Source organism: Schistocerca nitens, chromosome 2, assembly GCF_023898315.1.
Source record: "Schistocerca nitens isolate TAMUIC-IGC-003100 chromosome 2, iqSchNite1.1, whole genome shotgun sequence".
Classification (NCBI taxonomy): domain Eukaryota; kingdom Metazoa; phylum Arthropoda; class Insecta; order Orthoptera; family Acrididae; genus Schistocerca; species Schistocerca nitens.
In genome coordinates this window covers 386,809,176-386,835,155 of record NC_064615.1, presented here as the reverse complement: position 1 = coordinate 386,835,155, position 25,980 = coordinate 386,809,176, and the positions used below count along the sequence as shown (strand labels likewise).

At 39.7% G+C, this 25,980-nt stretch overlaps 1 pseudogene; it reads left to right on the top strand.

Annotated features, from left to right (window-relative positions):
* Positions 1 to 25,980, top strand: part of LOC126235042 (agrin-like) — a 350,234-nt pseudogene that overhangs the window by 162,627 nt on the left and 161,627 nt on the right.

The following is a 25,980-nucleotide window of genomic DNA, read 5'->3' as shown; positions in this document are numbered from 1 at the left end:
TACATGGTAAGTGCACAGATTGGTAGATGCACTCACTTGTTGTAGAAACGATGCCCAGATTTCTGAATAGCTCTTTACAATGAGCTTGACTACAATTCCTAGTTATTATTCTTATGGATCTTTCCTGCAATTAAAAAAATGCCTCCATGTTTTATGCCTTTGATCCCCAGGTCAGAATCCTATAACTATGAATTGAGTGTACACAGGAACAGTATGTCACCACAAGACATTGCTAGTAACAAACTGATGATAAAGCCACAAGATGCTGATGACTTTATTTTTGCCAATATCTTTGTGTGCTCATCCACATTAATTGATAATCAGTATTCATCCCCAAAAACTTTGTGCTTGTTACCCAATCTATAGATTTATAATCTATGCCTAATGTGACAGAGTGTTTTCCCTCATTGTACTGAACTGCGTACTGCTCCTTTCCTTTATTTTCCATGTCATTTCATTGCCTACTTGAGGATTTCATTTGCTTTATATAATAAGAGCTCCGATGTTTTATCATTGACTATGATATTGCTGTTATCAGTGAAGAGAACTTTTCCTCTATGTCATACACTATCTGGAAAGCCACTGGCATATGTTAAGAATGAAACTGGAGACAATTCACTGCCCTGAGGGACATCTATGTTTATGCAGTTCTTGTCTGACAATTGTTTTGCTAAAAACTTGTCATCCGCAGATGTGTGGACTATGTCTACCTTTTGTACCCTGTTTTCTAGGTAAGACTGGAACTTTGTTCACTATTTCTCTTGCAGTTCACACTTATAGCTTGTTTGGCTGTATTTTATGGTCAACAGTGTCAGAAGCCTCAGACGAGTCAAAGAATTGCTTGGAATGCAGCAGTCCATGTCAAGAACATCAAGTAGAACTTTTGTGAAACAAATGGCCAATATTGTACTTTAAATTTATTTGCAGTTGCAAATATGGACAAATTTATTCACAGTTGCAAATATGGACAACAATCAGCTGTAGAATGGAATGACGACAATGAAAATTTATACCGGACTGGGACTTGAACCTGGATTTTCCACTATTAGCAAGCAGTCACCTTACCATTTGGCTATCTGTGCATAACTTATGGCCTGACCGAAACTTACATGTATTGTCAACTATGCGTCTACAGCCTGTACTCGTACATTCATTATGTATATTCCCCTACAGCGGAGATATATTACTTGAAAGTCACTTGCCCGGTGTTTGCGAATAAATACAATATTGCAGTGCCTATGTTATTCTGAATTGCAGTGAAATGTTCTTTCAGACATTGGGAATAACACAGGCACTGCAATATCGTACCTATCTGCTAACGCCAGGCAAGCGACTTCTGAGTAAAATGTCTCCCCTGCATGGGGATATACATATTGGATTTAAAAGGCATGTGGTTGACGACAAATGGAAGTCTAGGTCTGGCTTTGAGTTGTGCACACATAGCTGAATGGTAAGGTGACTGCTCATGATAAGCAGGAAATCTGGGTTTGAGTCCTGGTCAAGTAGAAATTTTCATTATTGTCATTTGATACTACAGCTGATGGTTGTCCATATTCACAATTGTGAATACATTTAATGTATTTCTTAATGGCTGCAGTGGCCACAGTGCCTGCACATTTGCATCATGATTTGGAATAACACAGACACCGAACTATTGTAATATTGTACTTCTCCCACTTCAGAAGCCAAACTGTGCTTCATTAAACAGGTTGTATTTATTCATGTAACTAAATCTCTCCTTCTTAACAGATTCAATTAGTTTTGAGAAAGGCAGTAGTGAAACTTGCCTGTAGTCATCAATACTTTCTGCATTACCTTCCTTTAGTAAGGGCACAGTCATGCATGCTTTAGCAACCTTGGAAAGATATGTGAACTGAAGGATTAATTTATTATATTTATTAATGTGGCATGTATGCTGTCTATGCATCCCTTCTGGAGGGAGACTGGAATGTCTTCTAAACCTGCAGACTTCTTGCTTTCTTAATTTCCTTATTGTGTTCCCAACTTTGAGCTCTGTTGTCTGAAATGTCATTGCACTTGCTCTGTAGGTCACTGAGGGTGTTATTCATTATTAGGAAGATTTTGTTGCATCTCACATTTCGTTTGCCAATGTCCTAGAAAAAGTATGTATTTTACTTTCTAAGAAGATCCTTTTGTATGTCTGCAGTTTTGTGGGCTTCCCATTCAAAATTTTGCAGGAGAACGATGGGCTGTGTGCAGTATGTGGGCAAGTCTTGTCATGGAGAATACTTACACCCTTGCTCAACATTTCTCTCATCCAGTACTGAATTGCACAGAGGTTTTTCAGTACTTCACAGTGCCTGTCACTGTTTATTTTGGTCCCAACAGGTATGAAATTGACAAAAGATACTCCCTTTTGATCTCAAAATAGTGTTGCCTTATGTTTACTGGTGGACTGTGTTTCTATGAATTTTTGTGGGTGGGGTGAAGAGGAATGTTGCCACTCATGTCATTGTTGTTTGATCTCATGAGTGAAGTGATACAACCAGGTTCCTTTGACTGTGACAATCGAACGAGAATAGTTATCCTTTTCATCTACATAGCAGCAAAGAGATTTGTGGTAAGACTCAACTTGTTGCTGTTTATGGTCTTCCATCAACTTTTGTGGTACCCATCTTGCACGAGCCTTCCAATTTTGCAACTTTTCCATTTAATTTCTGTGAATTGTGCTTCAGGAAACCTCATAACCAAAATGCAAAGATCATTGAAAGTGATCAGATGATCTTCACCCATGGGATATTCAACTTTTGCAACTGTCTCATCTGAAACTGACAGCCTCCTGCACCTTAGTTCATCATTAATTTAACTGAGACCAGCTGTAAACTCTCTACACCACTTATAAATGTATTTGACATCCATGCATGACCCTCCATGATTGCCACCCCAATTTGCTTATCACATCCTTGACACTTCCTCCTTTACTTCATGTTAATACAAAATGAGTTGTGCTTCTTTGTACCTTTTGATGTCCTCCATTAATTCTGTATGGTGAAGATCCCATACCATTCAACAGTACTTCAAAAGAGGATGGACAAACATAGTGCGGACAGTCCTTTTAGTAGATTTGTTGCACTTTCTAAGTGTTCCATCAGTCAAATGCTTTCTGTGACTTCTTTCCCCCACAAGATTTACTGTGTGATGACTCCAGTTGAGACAGTATTTCATACCGGGAAAATCTGCAAATTTATTGATCAGAACTAACCTAGACTGTGGGATACATTACAGATCAATCTGTCACCACAACCAATATTTGGCTGGGGAGGGGCAATATCATACTCTAGCTAAAAGTTTACATACTGAATCTTCTTTCCATTTCATAGTCAGCTACTAAATAACACCAAAAGCTAACTCCAAGGTAAGATCTATAGATAGTTTATTTATCAACCAAAGTCACATTTCCCAACGTTTTATCACAGCAAATCATACTTAAAGACATGTTTTAGAGAGATATTTAATGCTGTTTATGATAACTTTGATGTGGCTTATTGTTTTCTGCATTTTTAATTCACATTTTGTGACATTTAAGGTTTTGTGAGTTTAATCTGTGATGTTTATAAGTTCACATGACAAGTCAGTATTTCTTCCCTGATGTCATAGGTCTTGTGTTGTGGTTGTACTTCTTCAATGAATAAATAAATTCTGAGTTGTGACAGAATCTCGCAATATATTGGCCCATATCCCCTGGTGAGTTTAGACAATGGAACAAACTTGGTCCTGCAAGAGAGAGCTCGTATATGTCATAACATCTAATATTATGGAACATACTTCTATTAAATTAATAATAAAGTCTAAGGCTCTTTTAGAAAAAGCAAAGGTGATTAACAAAAAAATTGGGAGAAAGAGGATTTGAACTTTCTCTTGTTCATACTGTCTCTTCATCATATCCTTTGTAGCACCTCTTCTTCACATAGCAAGTCTGTATCTCTATTCACTATACTACCATATGCTTCCACACTTATGTCTCTTGTGTTATATGATGCCTTGAAGCCATTAATAACTGATATGCCATTAACTGATATGTAATTGTCAGAAATCGTTTCAAGAAAGACACATTTTTGATACATCTTCAATGTGTCATTGCCTTGAAATGACATAGTTTCATAACATGCATGTTAAAATTCAAAAACAATGAAATATGAACATTTTTTAACATCAAACAGGAAGTTTCTCATATTTTCTTATAACAAATTGTACCAATAATGACACTTTCTTGAGACATCTTTAATGTGCCAATTCATAAAACGTACATTTTAATATAAAACCCACCAAATATGGGCTTCAAATAATTAAGACTAAAATCAATATGCATCCCCCAAGTTCTACTTGTGACATAGACCTGTGTAGTATAGCTAGACTGAAGGGACTGAACTCTCAGGAAGTGTATAAGAGCTTTACTCTTTAGAAGCCACACCCCAGACCTCTGTGACATAGAGCTAAGTGGCTTTTCAAGGAACAGCCTTAAGACTAGCTACAACCTGTTTGAAATGCATCACTTGATATTAGATATTCTAATAACAGTTCCAAAAACAGTGACTGTCATTAGGTAAACTCATGTCAGAAATATGCCCTGACAATTTAAACTCTATAATCCATTATTGATAAATGTATTTTAGTATATATTGTGGGTGGCTCCATCTTAGATCCTTTAACTATGAGCTGAATCTGTTCCAGTTTCAGTTGTTTATGATTGTAACCTTTAGGTTTTTGGTGAATTCAACAGCCTTCAAATATGTGATTTATCAAGTAACCTAAATTCTACAGAAGTTTTTTAGTACTCATATGGATCACCTCACACTTTTTTTGTTCAGGTCAATTACCACTTTTTACGTGAATCAAATATCTTGTATAATTCATTGTGTAATTTCAAATAACTTACGGGTTTGCTGCCGGGTGACATCATCGACAACTGCCGACATTTTGACAGGAGCACACCCAGCCATTCTCAAGGCACAAATGCAAGGAGGAAGAAATGTGCAAGGAAATTTAATACCTTGGTTCACAGAGGAGAAACAAAGAATATACCACACACAGAACAAGTGTCAACACAAACAAAGATACCCAACATCAGATATATCGATAGTGACTATTAATCAACAGGTGAAGTAGCACTAATTCTGTCCCTCTGTTTTTTTATGAGAGACAGCCGGATTCCAAGCAGCATTTAAACAAAATCCACCATCTCTGTTAATAAGGTTGCTTGATAGTTTGATTTCAACAGCTTCCTTAGTAACACTATCCCAATATCTGGACGTGGAAGCCAGAATCTCCGTGTTGTTGTATTCCATAGGATGACCGGTATCAAGCCAATGTTCTGCAATAGCGGATTTGCTCGGCTGTTGTAAGTGTGTGTGACGCTTATGTTCAATACACCGGTCTTCCACAGTCCTGATTGTCTGACCAATATATGATATGGCACAACTGCAATGAATACGATAGACCCCAGCCTTACACAAACCAAGATCATCCAGGGCCTCAATCTTAGAAGGTAGTCGAAAAACACATTTCACATCATATTTCCACAAAATACAGCCAATCCTGTTGGAAATGCCTCCTGTGTAAAGCAAAAAGGCCATAGACTTAGGTGCCACTTCAGCAACGCACATTTGTCTGCCTCTCACTGTAACCATTCTGACAAAAGGTGACTTTGAGATGTGATAGCTCAGCTGCCAAACTTTCAGGGTCTGAGATAACATGGGCCCTGTGAACCAAGGTACAAAGTACTCCTTCATGCTGAGCTGGATGGTGACAACTATCAGCTGGCAGATACAAGTCAGTGTGAGTAGGCTTCCTATAAACAGAATGTTCCAACGTACCAACAGTCTTCCTTTTGACCAACACATCAAGAAAGGGCAGGCATCCATTCTTTTCCACCTCCATAGTGAACTGAATATTCGGGTGGATTGCATTCAGGTGTTCCAAAAACCAGTTTAAATTCTAGCTACCATGAGGCCAAACAACAAAAGTATTGTCTACATATCTGAAAAAAAACACGCAGATTTCAAGGTCACTGACTCCAATGCACGTTCCTCAAAGTCCTCCATAAACAAATTGGCCACAATAGGTGACAACGGGCTTCCAATTGCAACTCCATCAGTCTGTTCGTAGTACTGACCATTGAATAAAAAGTAAGTGTAAGTCAGCACATGTCGAAACAAATTTGTTAACTCGACACCAAACGTAACCTCAATTAGCTGCAATGAATCAGAGAGAGCAATGCGAGTGAAAAGAGAAACCACATCGAAACTGACTAAAATATCAGAGTCATTCAAACGCAATCCCTGCAATCGATGTAAGAAATCTGCAGAGTTCTTAATGTGGCATTCACACCTACCTACTAGTGGTCTCAACAAACTAGCAAAGTGTTTAGCTACACAATATGTCGGAGCACCAATATTAGAAACAATTGGCCTCAACAGGACTGCCTCTTTATGGACCTTAGGGAGGCCATATAATCTAGGTGATACAGCACAGTAATAATTAAGAACTCTTGACAGTATCCTGTGATAAAGAACTTTTCTTCAGGCGGTTATTTGTCTTTCTCTCAACACTCTTAGTAGGGTCAGCACCGATTTTGCGATACGCCAAATCAGAAAGTAGACACTGCATCTTTTGAATGTAATCACGCTTGTTCAACAAAACGGTGGCATTTCCCTTGTCCGCAGGTAAAATAACAATATCTGGATCCATTCTGAGTGAATGTAAAGCAGCCACCTCAGCTGCTGTAATGTTACACTTGGGTGGACAGGCCCCAGTCAACACATGACAAGCTTCCCTCCTAACCTCTTCCGCAGCCTCGGAAGGTAGTTTATAAACAGCCTGTTCGATAGACCTAATAAAATCAATGACTGGCAAACTCTTAGGCATCAGTGAAAAGTTCAGACCTTTCTCCAGCACAGACAAAACTACATCGTCAAACGTTTTCTCTGTGAGATTGATCACATAACGTCGAGAATTAAAATTAGAATTAGACACTGAGCCAAGGAAACATTCAAACTTCGCCGAATGACGAGCAGTTACAGATTGAAATTCCCAGTCATACTGCGACCAAGAGGCACCATCCGCCCAATCCCAAGAAAATTCAGAAACATTAGATGCCATCATTAAATGAAGCTAAAAAATTGTAATTTGTTTTGATTCTTTGATGACTTCACAAGACAGTAAAGGACAACATCATCTGCAAACAGTCTAATAGGACTGGTCCTGTTGTTTACTAAAATGTTTATATACAATGCATGAGAAAGAAGTGAAGCACCAAGAAGACATAGTCAGGTGTCAATATAACTTTGTACATGTTTGCACCATCAGCAGGTATGTAAATGATTAGTTGAAAATCCCTGTGATAGACAGAACAGCTCCCAGAGAGCATTAATGACTATATAAGTAGTAGGAACAGGATCAGATGTTGAGTCATCACTGTGAAGGACACAAGCTATGCACTCGTATAAGAGAGCATTATCAGTGCCTGACACTGTTTGAAAGGGGCATCATCACTGGTCTCCATTCGCTTGGCTGGTTGAACTGTGCAATGTCCATATTAGTGATGCATTTGGATGTGACAGTGGCCCAGTCTTGTACTGCATGGGAAACTGACAGCAGACATACTCGTCATCTAGGTTCCAGTCGACCACATCTGACCATCACAAGGGAGGATCGACCTACTGTGAACCATGCACATTGTAACCCTTTCACCTGTGCCTGTGATCTGTGCATACATTCTTTGTCATCTCGTACCATTGGTCAGAGGCTACCACCAGGCAGACTGGGGAATCACTGTCCATGCTAAGACTGGAATTAACATCACAACAAAACAGGCTGCAGTTGGAGAGGTGCTGTGACTGGGATGATTATGATCAGCAGATGAATGGCTTTGCGTTGTGTTCACCGATGAACTATGTTTGTGCTTCTGCCCTACCCTGGATGGCCATTGTCATTGAGTGTGTCAGTGATCTGGGGAATGGTCCCATGCTCCCAAAGATTTGGAGAGGTACAGTAATGTTACTCCTCGTGTCATGGTGTGGAGGACCATTGGGTATGGCTTCAGGTCATGGCTGGTAGTGACTGAGAGAACTCAGACACATCAGTACATTGAGGTCACGCCGTGTGCTCATGGGTTACATATAGTGTGACAGTTTTGTGGTGCTGTTTTTCAACAGGACAATGCTGATTCACATATGACACATGTCTCTATGAACTATCTGCATGATGCTGAGGTACTCGCATGGCCAGCATGGGGCCAGTTCAGGCATCAGCTCCATCCAAGTGCCTGTATCTAGGACATCGTGCACCAGTTGCAGCAGTAATTGGCCAGCTTACCTCAGGAGAGGATACAAGGGCTTTACAATATACTTCCTGACTGAGTCAGTGTGAGCATTCAGGTCAGAATGGGTGCACTGTCATACTGATAAGTGGGCATATTCTGCCAAGTTCCTTGTGAATTTGACTGGATTTTGTAATCACTGAAATAATATCGCATACCCTCTTAGACTGTGAAGTTTCATTTCAGTCCCTCCTCCCCTTCTGGGTGCTTTGCTTTTGTTTTTAGGGCATGTAGGTTAAGAGCAGCAGAGGGCTATAAAGCATCCTTTCAAACCCTAGATACAAATTCAGTTTCACTAGTGACTTTCCAGCAATTACTGCAAGTGTGATGTTTCTGGCAGAAAATCACAAATCCAATCACATAGCTTAGGCAGTAGTCCATAGTCCCACAACTTGATTAGGAGACACTTGAGATGAATAGTGTCAAAAGTCTTGTGAAAATCTAGAAATATGTAATCATCTTGAGATGCCATGTCAATATCGTCCATTAATAAAGAGCCAACTGTGTTTCACATGAACATTATTTTCTGTCTGTGAGGTTATGTGTCAATAGATCATCACCTTGAAAGTATTTCATAATGTTGAAGTACAGTAAATGTCCCAAAATCATACTACAGATTGATGCCAGCGATATTAGTCTGTAATTCAGTGGATTACTTCTATTTCCTTTCCTGTGTATTGGTGTAAATTATGCCGCTTTTCATTATTTCATGTTTTATCAAGTGAGCAGTTGTATATTACTGATAAAAATATAAAAATGGAGCTATTTCATCAGCATACTCTGTGAATATTGAAAATTAGCTGATAATTATTCGAGGAGAATGTATATCTTTCAGTTTTAGACAGGTGGTCAAGTGCACTACTGGGCCGTTGGCTCTGTATTGGAAAATGAATATTGTATAACAGAAAGGAGTTCTGAGAATACTGAAAAATTAGCTAATTAGAAAATTAGAATATATACATTGTAGTTTTAGGCTGATGGTCAGATCCTTCAGTCTGTTTGATACTGTTTTGTAATTTTTTCAGATGTTAGTTTTTTGGATGAAAATTTCCAGCCCACTCCAGCTACTGTTCATATAATAAGTCTTTTGGGTGACTTATGTACCTCGGACTCAGAATGCAGAGTGAGAAACAGCTGGTGTGTGCATGGAACATGCATGTGCAAGGATGAATATGTGGAAACTCCTGAAAGGCAAGATTGTGTAGGTAAGTTTTAATAATGCATACAGGAAGAAAATTAAAAAACTTTTGTACCCAAAAACATAAATTAATAACTAACTTCATTGACAGATTACCTGGTTCCTGCTTTTGATGGACATTCATATGTGCAAATAAGACGTCTAAAGGCTTATCACAGACTAAGTGTGGATGTAGAATTCAGCACATATAACAATAATGGAATTATACTTTATAACCAGCAGATGGCAGATGGTACTGGAGATTTTGTGTCACTTGCCGTTGTTAATGGGTAAGATACTTTAGTATTACATAATCTTTGTATAATATGATAGCATTTAAAATTGATCTCAGATGTATTTACACAAGTTTTGTGCTCATTTTCCATGTGAGCTGCACAATGGGGGTTAACTTTACTGATGAAGAGGTGATCAGTTGATACTGTTTTGTAATTTTTTTCAGATGTTAGTTTTTTGGATGAAAATTTCCAGCCCACTCCAGCTACTGTTCATATACTGTTCCAAAAATATAATGCTGGATGAATGATAGAAATAATTTTTATCTCAATATTCTCTATTAAACTTCCATAGGTTAATGGTTTGTGTTAGTAATTTGGGGTGCTTGTCTGCAGGCACATAATGAGCATTGTTCAACTTCTGAAAATTAGGAGTTTAGATGGGGACAGGGCCATTCATGATATAAATTCTGTGTAGTCTCAAGAGATCAAACTGTGCACTAGATTGATGACAGTTGGTTTGGTACACAAGTCAGCCTGAGTTTGGGTTTTTGGTAGTTTTCTATGCTTTTTTAGACATATATCAGGCTTGTTCCCAAAAATATTGAACACAAACTGTTAAAATATGATAACGCATAGAGCAAAGTTTGGGCAATAATCGGATTGCACACTTGACTTCATTCACTTAGATTAACTGATAACTGGCATCTGACCAGAAAGATGAAAATAAAAACATTGGCTGAAGACACAAAGGCAGAAGCCAGCAGACAGTATGCCAACAAGTGGCGACGAAAGATAGGATAATGGTTAGGAAAGAGAGAATCTCATATTCATAGTCCATATTTGTTATTATTGCTATGCAGTTGTTTAATCTTCTGATGTTTCTGTGGATGACTGATAACTGAGAAGGCAATATGTTACAACATACAAAACTGCAAGTAATCAAGTAATTAGCACTGCACAGACTTCAAATTAAATCTGTGATACTTAAAAAACTAACAACAGAAATTGTTCTCAATCATGGTAATTGTGTATGTATTTTTGTGTGTGTGTGTGTGTGTGTGTGTGTGTGTGTGTGAGAGAGAGAGAGAGGGGGGGGGGGGGGGGAGTAGGAGTGAAATGCACTTGCGAGTCATACTGGAAGTAAAACCTTCTCATCTCTTGCAGATCTGGTTACTAATTATTTCAACTAATCAATAGATAAATGACACATTGCCCGTTGGCTTACATCTTGGGATTTTCAGTTGATAGGCCAATGTTTATTTATCAGTTTTCATGATGTTTCATCAGCCTGAGTGGCTGGCATTGTCAGACGTTCACCCTCCATTGCTGGTGGCAGATTGTAGGGTGAGCCTTTGACAGTACCAACCACTCATGCTGGCAAAATATCACGAAAACTGTTAAACAAACATTGGCTGAAGATCCCAAGGCAGAAGCCAAGAGGCAATATGTCAACAAGTGGCCATGAAAACCGCAACAATTTTGTAATAGTATAACTGTAATTTCAGATACTTACTTGAGTCATTTTTCTATAGTAAATTGAGCAATAAGATAATATACTGAGATTGAAAGCTGTCACACCCCAGTTCATTTCCACAAGTGGATGTTTTACACAGTATTTTACTTGATTAAACACTAGAAAATGTTACACAATACCTCTCTGAACATTTGTGCAATTTTATTGCATAATATGTTGTTTTTTTTTTTTTAATTTTCATATAATCTTCTGTTAATATAAATGCAGTGTGCATCTCATTAGCATAATGGTTTAACAAAGCATTTTTATTCTGGCAGGTATGTGGAATTCAGGTACAACTTGGGTAATGGTCCAGTTGTCATCAAGTCAACAGAACGTGTGAAACTCAACCACTTTCATAAAGTGAGCGCAAAGAGGTACCAAAGAGATGGCATGCTGCGATTGGATAATGGAGAGTTTACTCTTGGCCAGTCACAAGGAGCACTTAGATCATTGGACCTGCAGGAGGATGCCTTCATTGGCCATGTGCCCACCAACGCCTCCAAGTGTGTGGGACAACTGCTATCACGGGTATTCATTGTGGAACAAACGAGGAAATTCTTTTCATTATTATTTATTGCATGATATATTCTTAAAGTATCACACACAAATATTTAACACACCACTGGAACAGCTTAATTTTGTGGGATCAAAAACTGCCATACAGCATCTAACCAAAATATTAATACAAAATTAGTGGAGAAGAGAGCTTCCCTTATTCCAAAACAAGGAAAGAAGAGAGGTGAAAGTTCAGCAGTTTTAGTTATTATTAAATGTTCATTGTTTGATGACACATTACAGTTACCAACTACCATGAACTGTTAATAATGCCAGTTGACTGGAATGGCTGATAAAGAATCTTCTTCTTGTTTGTATGCATGTTAGAAGCCATACCATGGTGGACTGTTACAACCCACCCTAATATGTTGGCAACTGGTTTTATGAGCTTCTATTAAGAACTCTTCATTGCACAAACTAATTGTTTCAGGCATCCCCACAGACAGACATCTAAATGATTCAGGTTTTACAAACATACATGCTGTAGAACTGATTCTCCCCCACCTATCCATCTGTCATTGTATGTCCTGCTCAGAACATCTGCAGTAAATGTGAGAAAGAATTTCTTGAGCCCATCATGTGTAAGCAACAAAAAATTATTACCAGGGCATATTCTGCAGATAGTCAGGAAGAGTGATTCCAGTGAAGCCATAGTAAACATTTCCAATTAAACACAACCAGACAGTCACCTCCATTTACTGCCCATACATTCATCTTAAACTAATGCTGAAGTACAGCATGATTTGTACCATAAGTATATGCAACATTTCACAGACATTTGAAGTGAAACTCTGTGACATCATCTCTTCCAAGTCAAGCATCATCCCTTGACTACACTGTAGAGACAAAACTTGTTTGTCAGTTTGTACCAAAAAATCACAGGCAAAGCTATACAGAATCACATTCTAAACAATTGACATAAATTTAAATAAAGATGCCTGTCTTGTCATGAAATATGTTAATCATGCAAAACTGTAGTAAATGCACAATCAAAGTGCAGCATTAATGACCAACTAATGATCGCACACAGTGAACTCAGGAAACCTTCCAAAACAAAGCATAACACTCTGCTTTACAATGACTTCATCTGCAAGTTGACTTGGGTTGATAGCATGAAATGAAATATTCTTTCAAACTCAAAAATGAAGCTTTTATGGACCTACATCTTTCCTTGTTTTTTGTAAATAATCTGTTACAAAAGGCTGTTCAAGTTTTTTTGATATGACAATACACACAGTATTAGAAAGAGGGAACCATTATGTCAGATATGTTACACAAATGTGAAATCCTTTTATTCATATTTATTGTATGATGTAACACATCCAAGTACCCTAATCTTTTCTTGGTGTATGGATTACTTAACAATTAGAGCATTTTGAGAGTGACAAAATTTATATACACACATCAAAAAAAGTTTTTCATAACCTCAGTTCCAAGAGTTACGGAACCTGTACAGAATATTGGAACAGAGATCAATATAAACATACTTTCTGCCCTTTTTATTGCTCATGGAATCCACACATTGCATGTTGTACCACCATACAGTGAGTCCTTCAGAGGTGGTGGTCCAGATTGCTGTACACACCGCTACCTCTAATATCCAGTAGCATGTCCTCTTGCACTGATGCATGCCTGTATTCATCGTGGTATACTATCCACAAATTCATCAAGGCACTGTTGGTCCAGATTGTCCCACTCCTCAATGGTGCTTTGGTGTAGATCCCTCAGAGTGGTTGGTGTGTCACATTGTCCATAAACAGCCCTTTTTAATCTATCCCAGGCATGTTCGATAGGGTTCATGTCTGGAGAACATGCTTGCCACTCTAGTCAAGCCATGTCATTATCCTGAAGGAAGTCATTCATAAGATGTGCATGATGGGGGTGCGAATTGTAATTCATGAAGATGAAAGCCTAATATGCTGCCGATATGGTTGCACTATTGGTCGGAGGATGGCATTCACATATTGTAGAGCCACTACAGTGCCTTCCTTGACCACCAGCAGTGTATGTCAGCCTCACATAATGCCACCTCAAAACAACAGGGAACCTTCACCTTGCTGCACTCGCTGGACTGTGTGTCTAAGGCATTCAGCCTGACCCAGTTGCCTCTAAAAACATCTCTGACGATTGTCTGGTTGAAGGCATATGTGACACTCACCAGTGAAGAAAATGTGATGCCAATCCTAAGTGGTCCATTTGGCATGTTGTTGGGCCCATCTGCACCGTGCTCCATGGTGTTGCGGTTGCAAAGATGCACGTCGACGTGGACATTGGGAGTGAAGTTGCGTGTCATGAGCCTATTTCACACAGTTTGAGTCATAACATGACAACCTGTGGCTGGAGGAAAAGCATTATTCAACATGGTGGTGTAGCTGTCAGGGTCCCTCCAAGCCATAATTTGTAGACTGGGGTCACTGCAGTAGGTAGCCCTTGGGTGGCCCGAGTGAGGCATGTCATCAACAGTTCTTGTCTCACTGTATCTCCTCCATGTCCGAACATCACTTTGTGAAACTTCATAATTTTGCGGTGCAAAGAGTGATTCATAAAATTTCTTCTAGTATTTCGACTGAATACCATCCAGCCATCTTCAGAGTGAGTCAGGGCAACTGACGCCTCAACACTTGCTCCGTCCTTTTAAACCCATGGACTGCACTACTGAGCATGCAGCCACAGATATACAAGACGCAAAAGATGTTAATCGGTGGCATAGAGGTATGGTATAGGCATGGAAATAGATCTATGGCTGTGCAATCGATCCACATGGTGATATCAATGTACCACTGCGAGCTGCACCGTCGTCACGTCTTTGTGATTTTATTACAGAAATTGCCGGATTCCACAATTTTTCCAAGCTGAAACAACTAACCCTATTAATTAAATTCATCGCCAACCAAATTTCAGTTGCTTCCTTTACTACTGAGTCCCAGACAGTTGAAATCGAGGCTATAACTTCGATGTTATCGTACACCGTAGAGTACCCAGTGTCAATACAGTGCTCTGCCACTGCAGCTTTATTAGATTGTAAGAGCCGGGTGTACCTGCAGTGCTCTGTGCATCTCTCCTGGACAGTATGTGTCATCTGTCCAATGTATCAATGGCCACATTCACAGGGGATCTTGTAAACCCCAGGCTTCCGAAGCAACAAACCATCTATAATGGAACCCAGGAGTGCTGCTGTCTTTGGTGGAGGATGAAAAATCACTTTCACTTTCTGCTTACTGAGGATCCATCCTATTTTTGCCGTTAGGCTTCCCATGTTTGGCAGGAAAGTCATCGATTTAAAACTTTCCTTGTCTTCTTCTGCTTTTCTTATACCCACAGTTGGTTTCATTTGTAGCGCCTTGTGTATCTGTTGTGGAGAGTACCCATTGGATTCAAAAATTCTTCTCAGGTGTAGAAGTTCGTCCTCCAGACTTCTCTTGTCAGCAATGACATGTGCTCTGTCTTCTAAAGTTCTGAGTGCACTCATCGTCTGTGAAGGATGGTGGCAGCTATTTGCATGTAAATATAAATCGGTATGGGTCAGTTTTCAATATACTGTGTGTCCCAAAGTGCCATCTTTGCACCATACCAGCACATCCAAAAATGGAAGGCATCCATCTTTTTCAATTTCCATCTTGAACTGAATTTGTCTATGGATGGAATTCAGACGATCTAAAAACTCTTTTAACTTGTCTTCACCATGTCGCCACACTACAAACATGTCATCAACATACCTCCAAAACACTGTGGGCTTCAAGCTAACAGATTCCAGCGCCTTCTCCTTGAATTCCTCCATAAAAAAGTTTGCCACCAAAGGTGACAAAGGATTACCCATGGTAACACCGTCAAACTCTGTTCATAAAATTTATTATTGAGTAAAAAATATGTTGAGGTCAAAACATATTTAAACGAAGTTGAAATCTCTTTATGAAAACTTTTTCCAATGAGAAACAATGATTTTGAAAGAGGAACCTTTGTGAACAATGACACTTCATCGAAACTGAGTAACATATCAGAATTGTTCAGTTTGACTAATTTCAGTTTGCCAATGAAGTCCACAGAGTTACGTATATGATGAGCACATTTTCCAAGCAGAGGACTTAATAATGATGCTAATGTTTGGCACAATCATAGTTTGGAGAGCTGATGTTACTCACTATTGGACGCAGAGGAACACCATGCTTGTGGATGTTTGGAAGTCCATAAAGCTTTTGAGGCACCACACCACTTGGTTCAATCTTCGCACAACTTCTGGTGGAAGGGGTGAGGTGTTCAGAAGCGAAGCAGTCTTCCTTACCACATAGTTGGTGGGGTCTTTACTGATCTTCCGGAATGTGCTGTCACTCAGTAAACTATTCATTTTATCATGATAATCGTCACGACACATTAAAACAGTGGTATTACCTTTATCAGCTGGAAGAACCATCGTCTCCGTATCCTGGCAAAGTTTACGTAGTGCAGTCCTCTCTGCCACAGATATGTTACTCCTTTGTGGGCAAGCCTTCATAACTGCTCGGCAAGTTTTACATCTTATTTCTTCTCCTGATTCTTTAGAAAGAGGATGAACATAGGGTGACTTGACTTGACTGGCGCCATAGGGTGGTGGGGTTTTGGGTTCCGCTGGATAGGTCAGGAGTCGACTACACGCAACAGGTGGCTACACTGGTAGTAGGGGTTGTGTGGCGTGGACTGGGTGGTTTTTTAGGTTAGATGGCCTCGGGAAAGTACAGAAAGGGCAACAACCTCAAAGGGTGCAGGACATAGTCAGGACATGCGGGGACCAAGCAGCAATCGGTATTGTAATTGTAAACTGTCAAAGCTGCATTGGTAAAGTACCGGAACTTCAAGCGCTGATAGAAAGCACCGAAGCTGAAATCGTTATAGGCACTGAAAGCTGGCTGAAGCCAGAGATTTTTACAAAGGCACAGACAGTGTTTAGAAAGAATAGATTGCATGCAACTGGTGGTGGTGTGTTTGTCGCTGTTAGTAGTAGTTTATCCTGTAGTGAACTAGATGTGGATGGTTCCTGTGAATTATTATGGGTGGAGGTTACACTCAACAACCGAGCTAGGTTAATAATTGTCTCCTTTTACTGACCTCCAAACTCAGCAGCATTAGTGGCAGAACAACTGAGAGAAAATCTGGAATACATTTCACATAAATTTTCTCAGCATGCTATAGTCTTAGGTGGAGATTTCAATTTACCAGATATAGACTGGGACACTCAGATGTTTAGGATGGGTGGTAGGGACAGGGCATCGAGTGACATTATACTGAGTGCACTATCCAAAAATGACCTCGAGCAATTAAACAGAGAACCGACTTGTGTAGATAACATCTTGGAGCTACTGATAACAAACAGACCTGAACTTTTCAACTCTGTAAGTGCAGAACAGGGAATCAGTGATCATAAGGTCGTTACAGAATCCCTGAATATGGAAGTAAATAGGAATATAAACAAAGGAAGGAAGGTTTATCTGTTTAGCAAGAGTAATAGAAGGCAGATTTCAGACTACCTAACAGATCAAAAAGAAAATTTCTATTCCGACACTGACAATGTTGAGTGTTTATTGAAAAAGTTCAAGGCAATCGTAAAATGCGTTTTAGACAGGTATGTGCTGAGTAAAACTATGAGGGACAGGAAAAGCCCACTGTGGTTCAACAACAAAGTTAGGAAACTACTGCAAAAGCAAAGAGAGCTTCACTGCAAGTTTAAATGCAGCCAAAACCTCTCAGACAAACAGAAGCTAAACGATGTCAAAGTTAGCGTAAGGAGGGCTTTGCATGAAGCGTTCAGTGAATTTGAAAGTAAAATTCTATGTACCGACTTGACAGAAAATCCTAGGAATTTCTGGTCTTACATTAAATCAGTAAGTGGCTCGAAACAGCATATCCAGACACTCCGGTATGATGATGGCATTGAAACAGAGGATGACACGCGTAAAGCTGAAATACTAAACACCTTTTCCCAAAGCTGTTTCACAGAGGAAGACCACACTGCAGTTCCTTCTCTAAATCCTTGCACAAACAAAAAAATGGCTGACATTGAAATAAGTGTCCAAGGAATAGAAAAGCAACTGCAATCACTCAACAGAGGAAAGTCCACTGGACCTGACGGCATACCAATTCGATTCTACACAGAGTACGCGAAAGAACTTGCCCCCCTTCTAACAGCCATGTACCGCAAGTCTCTAGAGGAACGGAAGGTTCCAAATGATTGGAAAAGAGCACAGGTAGTCCCAGTCTTCAAGAAGGGTCATCGAGCAGATGCGCAAAACTATAGACCTATATCTCTGACGATGATCTGTTGTAGAATTTTAGAATATGTTTTTTGCTCGCATATCATGTCATTTCTGGAAACGCAGAATCTACTCAGTAGGAATCAACATGGATTCCGGAAACAGCGACCGTGTGAGACCCAACTCGCTTTATTTGTTCATGAGACCCAGAAAATATTAGATACAGGCTCCCAGGTAGATGCTATTTTCCTTGACTTCCGGAAGGCGTTCGATACAGTTCCGCACTGTCACCTGATAAACAAAGTAAGAGCCTATGGAATATCAGACCAGCTGTGTGACTGGATTGAAGAGTATTTAGCAAACAGAACACAGCATGTTGTTCTCAATGGAGAGACATCTACAGACGTTAAAGTAACCTCTGACGTGCCACAGGGGAGTGTTATGGGACCATTGCTTTTCACAATATATATAAACGACCTAGTAGATAGTGTCGGAAGTTCCATGCTGCTTTTCGCGGATGATGCTGTAGTATACAGCAAAAGTTGCAGCATCAGAAAATGCAGGAAGATCTGCAGTGGATAGGCACTTGGTGCAGGGAGTGGCAACTGACCCTTAACATAGACAAATGTAATGTATTGCGAATACATAGAAAGAAGGATCCTTTATTGTTTGATTATATGATAGCGGAACAAACATTGGTAGCAGTTACTTCTGTAAAATATCTGGGAGTATGCATGCGGAATGATTTGAAGTGGAATGATCATATAAAATTAATTGTTAGTAAGGCAGGTACCAGGATGAGATTCATTGGGAGAGTCCTTAGAAAATGTAGTCCATCAACAAAGGAGGTGGCTTACAGAACACTCGTTTGACGTATACTTGACTATTGCTCATCAGTGTGGGATCCGTACCAGATCGGGTTGACGGAGGAGATAGAGAAGATCCAAAGAACAGCGGCGCATTTCGTCACTGGGTTATTTGGTAAGTGTGATAGCGTTATGGAGATGTTTAGCAGACTCAAGTGGCAGACTCTGCAAGAGAGGTGCTCTGCATCACTGTGTAGCTTGCTGTCCAGGTTTTGAGAGGGTGCGTTTCTGGATGAGGTATCGAATATATTGCTTCCCCCTACTTATACCTCCCAAGGAGATCACGAATGTAAAATTAGAGAGATTTGAGCGTGCACGGAGACTTTCGAGTAGTCGTTCTTCCCACGAACCATACGTGACTAGAACAGAAAAGGGAGGTAATGACAGTGGCACATAAAGTGCCCTCCGCCACACACCGTTGGGTGGCTTGCGAAGTATAAATGTAGATGTAGATGTAGACAGCTTCTTCAACGGCACTGATGAAAGTTGGTATAGGTAAAACCTTCAGCGTGCGTGCAAAGTGCAGTCCTTTAGCTAAAACCATCATTGCAGCGTTGTCCAAATCTTTATCCATCACTTTAATGACAGACCATCGAATAAAAGTTTCTTGCTGTGAAGATGTCTGAAGACAGCTAAACATTGCCATCTGTCTCAATGTGGCTACCTCACGAACCCAGTCTAACTTGGCCCACATTATACCATCGATTCGGGTCTATGAACTAAGGGGTAACTCCACAGATATCATTAGTAGATGTAGGCCATAAAGTTGTTCTGAAACCAGGCTCAATTTTTGGCAGGTAAAACAGTTCCTCTCCTTAACCATAGCAGCACGTGCATTCCTTAAAATTTTATTCATGGCAGTCGACTTTGTAAAATGTACTAACCTGTCAAATTTGAAACCATGCCAATTGGCAAATACTTAAAACCATTTCTTCCCTAAAGAGGTACTTAATGTGCATCTTTATATTTTCAAGACGCAAAGAGTGATCCATAAAATTTAGGGTGCGCAGCCGCATAAATTCGACATCTTCTTCTAATATTTCAGCTGAATACAATCCAGCCACCTTCAGAGTGAGTCAAAGTGACTGATGCTCCAGCACTTGCTCCATCCATTTAAACCCGTGGACTGCACTACTGCACATGTGGCCACAGATACACAAGGTGCCAAAGATGTTAATCGGCAGCATAGAGGTATGACATATGCATGGAAATCGATCTATGGCTTTGCAGTCGATCCACATGGTGATATCGATGTATCACTGCAAGCTGCACTGTCATGACATATTTTTACAGAAATTGCTGGATTCCACAATTTGTCCAAGCTAAAACCACTGTCTCTATTAATTAAATTCGTCACCAACCAAATTTCAATTGCTGCCTTCACTACTGAGTACACTCATCGTCTGTGAAGGATGGTGGCAGCTATTTGCGTGTAAATATAAATCCAAATGGGTCAGTTTTTGATATACTGTGTGTCTCAAAGTGCCATCATCTTTGTGCCCTACCTGCTCATTCAAAAATGGAAGGCATCCATCTTTTTCGATTTCCATCGTGAACTGAATTTGTCTGTGTATGGAATTCAGATGATCTAAAAAGACTTTTAACTTGTTTTCACCATGGGGCCACACTACAAACGTGTCATTAACATACCTCCAAAACACTGTGGGCTTAAGCTAGCAGATTCCAGCTCCTCCTCCTTGAAATCCTCCATAAAATAGATTGCCACCATAGGCGGCAAAGGATTACTACCCATAGCGACACCCTCAGTCTGTTCATAAAATTCATTATTGACTAAAAAATATGTTGAGGTCAAAACATGTTCAAAAAAAACTGAAATCTTTTTATCAAAAGTTTTTCCAATGAGAAACAACGATTCTGAAAGAGGAACCTTGTGAACAATGACACTACATTGAAACTGGCTAACATATCAGAATTGCTCAGTTTGAATGATTTCAGTTTGCCAATTAAGTCCACAGATGCATCTGCTGAGTGACTTTTGCCACCATTTCCCAAGAATTTTTAGATCATCTGAATTCCATCGGCAGACAAATTCAGTTCACGATGGAAACTGAAAAAGATGGAGGCCTTCCATTTTTGAGTGTGCTGCTTCGGCACTAAGATGATGGCACTTTGGGACATGCAGTATATCGAAAATCTACCTGTATGGATTTATATTTACATGCTAATAGCTGCCACCATCCTTCATAGCTGATGAGAGCAGTCTGGAGGACGAGCTTCTACACCTCAGAAGAGTTTTTGAAGTCAACGGTTTCTCTCCAAGAGAAATATGCAAGGCACTACAAATGAAACCAAATGTGGGTATAAGAAAAGCAGAAGAAGACAAGGAAAGTTTTAAATTGATGGCTTTTCTGCCATACACGGGAAGCCTGTTGTCAAAAGTAGAATGGATCCTCAGTAAGCAGAATGTGAAAGTGATTTTTTGGCATCCACCAAAGACAGCAGCACTCCTAGGTTCCGTTAAAGATGATTTGATGCTTCAGAAGCCTGGTGTTTACAAGATTCCTTGTGAATGCAGCCATTCATACATTGGACAGATGACACATACTGTCCAGGAGAGATGCACAGAACACCACAGGTACAACTGGCTCATACAACCTAATAAATCTGCAGAGGCAGAGCACTGTATTGACACCGGGCACTCTATGGTGTACCATAACATCAAAATTTTAGCCTCAACTTCATCTTTTTGGGACTCGGTAGTGAAGGAAGCAATTGAAATTTGGTTGGCAACAAATTTAATTAATAGAGATAGTGGTTTCAGCTTGCAAAAATCGTGGAATCTGGCAATTTCTGTAATAAAATCACAAAGATGTTGCGACGGTGCAGCTTGCAGTGATACATCGATATCACCGCGTGGATTGGCTGTGCAGCCATAGATCCATTTCCACGCATATGCCATACCTGTATGCCGCCCATTAACATCTTTGGCACCTTGTGTATCTGTGGCCACATGCGCAGTAGTGCAGTCCATGGATTTAAAATGATGGAGCAAGTGCTGGAGCATCAGTCACCTTGGCTAACTTTGAAGATGGCTGGATAGTACTCAGCCGAAATATTAGAAGAAGAAGTCGAATTTATGCAGCTGCACCCCCGAAATCTTATGCATCACTCTTTTTGCCATGAAAATATGAAGATGCACATCAAGTACCTCTTCAGGGAGGAGATGCTTATAAGTGTTCACTGATTGGATAATTTAAGACACTTGAGAGAGAGGTTACTGAACTCTTTAAGTTTTTTATTAGGATGCCGTGACCATGGGATTGTTCCAAAGTTTGCCAGATTAGTACATTTTATAAAGTTGACTGCCATGAATAAGATTTTAAGGAAAGCTGGTGCTGCTATTGTTAAGGAGAGGATCTGTTTTACCCCCCAAAAATTGGACCTGTTTTCGGAACAACTCTATCGCCTGCATCTAAGGATATCTGTGGAGTTACCCTATAATTCATGGAACTGGATCTATGGCGTAATGTCGGCCAAGTCAGACTGGGTTCATGAGCTAGCCACATTGAGGCAGGTGGCAAATTTTAGCCACCTTGAGATTTCTTCGCAGCAAGAAACTGTTATTTGACACTCCGTGTTTGTTGGTAGTAGTTTATCTTGTAGTGAAGTTGAAATAGATAGTTCCTGCGAATTACTATGGGTAGAGGTTATACTCAACAGCCGTAGCAAAACAATAATTGGCTTCTTCTACTGACCTCCTGACTCCGATGATATAATAGCTGAATGCTTCAAAGAAAACTTGAATCTCATTACAAATAAGTACCCCACTCATACAGTTATAATTGATGGAGACATCAATGTACCCTCGATTTGTTGGTGAAAATACATGTCCAAAGCCGGTGGTAGACAGAAAACATCTTCCGAAATTGTACTAAATGCTTTCTCTGAGAAGTACTTTGAACAGTTAGTTCATGAGCCCACACGAATTGTAAATGGTTGTGAAAACACACTTGACCTCTTAGCCACAAATAATCCTGATCTAATAGAGAGCGGCACGATGGATACAGGGATTAGTGAACACAAGGTCATTGTAGCGAGACTCAAAGCCATATCAACCAAAACCTCTAAAAATAAATGCAAAATATATCTATTTAAAACAGCAGATAAAAATTCGCTTGAGGCCTTCTTAAGAGACTCTACATTCCTTCCAAGCTAATTATGTAAGTATAGACCAGATATGGCTCAAATTCAAAGATACAGTATCGACAGCAATAGATTCATACCACATAAGTTAAAAAGAGATGGGACTGATCCACCATGGTACACAAAACATGTCAGAACACTGTTGCAAAAGCAACGAAAAAAGCATGCCAAATTCAGAAGAATGCAAAATTCCCAAGACTGGCTAAGTTTCATCGAAACTCAAAATTTACTGCAGACGTCAATGCGAGATGCTTTTAATAGTTTGCACAATGAAACATTGTCTCAAAATATGGTAGAAAACCCAAAGAGATTCTGGTCGTATGTAAAGTACACCAGTGGCAAAAAACTGTCAATACCGTCGCTGCGCGATAGCGATGGAAATGTTACCAATGTTGGTGCCACTAAAGCGGAGTACTAAATACAGTTATTCCTTCAGGAAAGAAGATGAAGCAAATATTCCAGAATTCATACCAGAACAGCTGTTAGCATGAGTGACATAAAAGCAGATATCTTAGGTGTTGCGAAACAACTCAAATCACTTAGAAAGGCAAGTCTTCTGGTCCAGATGGTATACCAGTCAGGTTCCTCTCAGAGTATGCAGACACAATAGCGCCTTTCTTAGCAATCGTATACAACTGCTCACTTGACGAATGGTTTGTTCCTAAAGACTGGAAAGTAGCACGGGTCACACCAATATTCAAGAAATGAAATAGGAGTAACCCATTGAATTACAGACCCATATCACTGACCTCTATTTGCAGTAGGATTTTGGAGCATACACTGTACTCAAACATTATGAATCACCTTGAAGGAAATGACTTATTGATACATAACCAACACAGATTCAGAAAATATCATTCTTGTGCAACACAGCTAGCTCTTTATTCTCTTGAAGTAATGAGTGCTGTCGACAAGGGATCTCAGATCGATTCCATATTCCTAGATTTCCAGAAGGCTTTTGATATAGCTCCTCACAAATGACTATTAATCAAATTGCATGCATATGGAGTATTGTATCAGTTGTGTGACTGGATTCATGATTTCCTCTCAGAGAGGTCACAGTTCATAGTGATAGATGGTAAATCATTGAGTAAAACAGAAGTGATACCTGGCATTCTGCAAGGTAGTGTCATAGGCCCTCTGCTGTTCCTGATTTATATAAATGATCTAGGTGATAATCTGAGCAGCCCCTGTAGATTGTTTGCAGATGATGCTGTAATTTATCATCTATTAAAATCATCAGATGATCAATTCCAATTACAAAATTATCTAGAGAGAATTTCTGCACAGTGCGAAAAGTGGAAATTAGCACTATACAAAGAAAAGTGCGAGGTCATCCACATAGGCACTAAAAGAAATCTGATAAATTTTGGGTATATGATAAATCACACAAATCTAAGAGCTGTCAATTCAACTAAATACCTACGAATTACAATTACAAGCAACTTAAATTGGAAAGACCACATAGATAACATTGTGGGGGAGGCGAAACAAAGACTGTGCTCTGTTGACAGAACACTTAGAAGCTGTGACAAACCCACTAAAGAGACAGCCTACATTACACTTGTCCATCCTCTGCTGGAGTATTGCTGCGCGGTATGGGATCCTTACCAGTAGGATTGACGGAGGACATTGAAAAAGTGCAAAGAAGGGCAGCTCATTTCATGTTATCGCGCAATAGGGATGAGAGTGTCACTGATATGATACGCGAGTTGGGGTGGCAGTCACTGAAACAGAGGCAGTTTTCTTTGCAGCGAGATCTATTTATGAAATTTAAATCACCAACTTTCTCTTCCGAATGCATAAATATTTTGTTGACACCCACCTACATAGGGAGAAATGATCATCACAATAAAATAAGAGAAATCAGAGCTCGAACAGAAAGATTTAGGTGTTCCTTTTTCCCAGCATGTTCTTACAGCTGATAAAGGTAATGCCACTGTTTTAATGTCTCGTGATGATTATCATGATAAAATGAACAGTTTACTGAGTGACAGCACATTCCGGAAGATCAGTAAAGACCCCAACAACTAGGTGGTAACGAAGACTGCTTCACTTCTGAACACCTCACCCCTTCCACCAGAAGTTGTGCGGAGATTGAAACCAAGTGGTGTGGTGCCTCCAAGGCTTTATCGGCTTCCAAACATCCACAAGAATTGTGTTCCTCCGAGTCCAATAGTGAGTAACATCGACTCTCCAACCTATGATTTTGCCAGACATTTAGCATTGTTATTAAGGTCTCTGGTGGGAAAATTCACTCATCATATACGTAACTCTGTGGACTTCATTGGCAAACTGAAATCACTCAAACGGAGCAATTCAGATATGTTAGTCAGTTTAGATGTAGTGTCATTGTTAACAAGATTCCTCTTTCATAATCATTGTTTCTCATTGGAAAAACTTTTGATAAAAAGCTTTCAGCTTTCTGTGAACATGTTTTGACCTCAACATACTTTTTATTCAATTACGAATTTTATGAACAGACTGATGGTGTCGCCATGAGTAATCCTTTGTCGTCTATGGTGGCAAACTTTTTTATGGAGGACTTCAAGGAGAAGACGCTGGAATCTGCTAGCTTAAGCTCAAAGTGTTTTGGAGGTATGTTAATGACATGTTTGTAGTGTGGCCCCATGGTGAAGAAAAGTTAAAAATCTTTTTAGATCATCTGAATTCCATACAAAGACAAATTCAGTTCATGGTGGAAATCGAAAAAGATGGATGCCTTCCATTTTTGAATGTGTAGGTAGGGTGCAAAGATGATGGCACTTTGAGACACACAGTATACAAAAAACTGACTAATACAGATTTATATTTATGTGCGAATAGCTGCCACCATCCTTCACAGATGATGAGTGTACTCAGAACTCTAGTACACATAGCATATGTCATTGCTGATGAAAGCAGTCT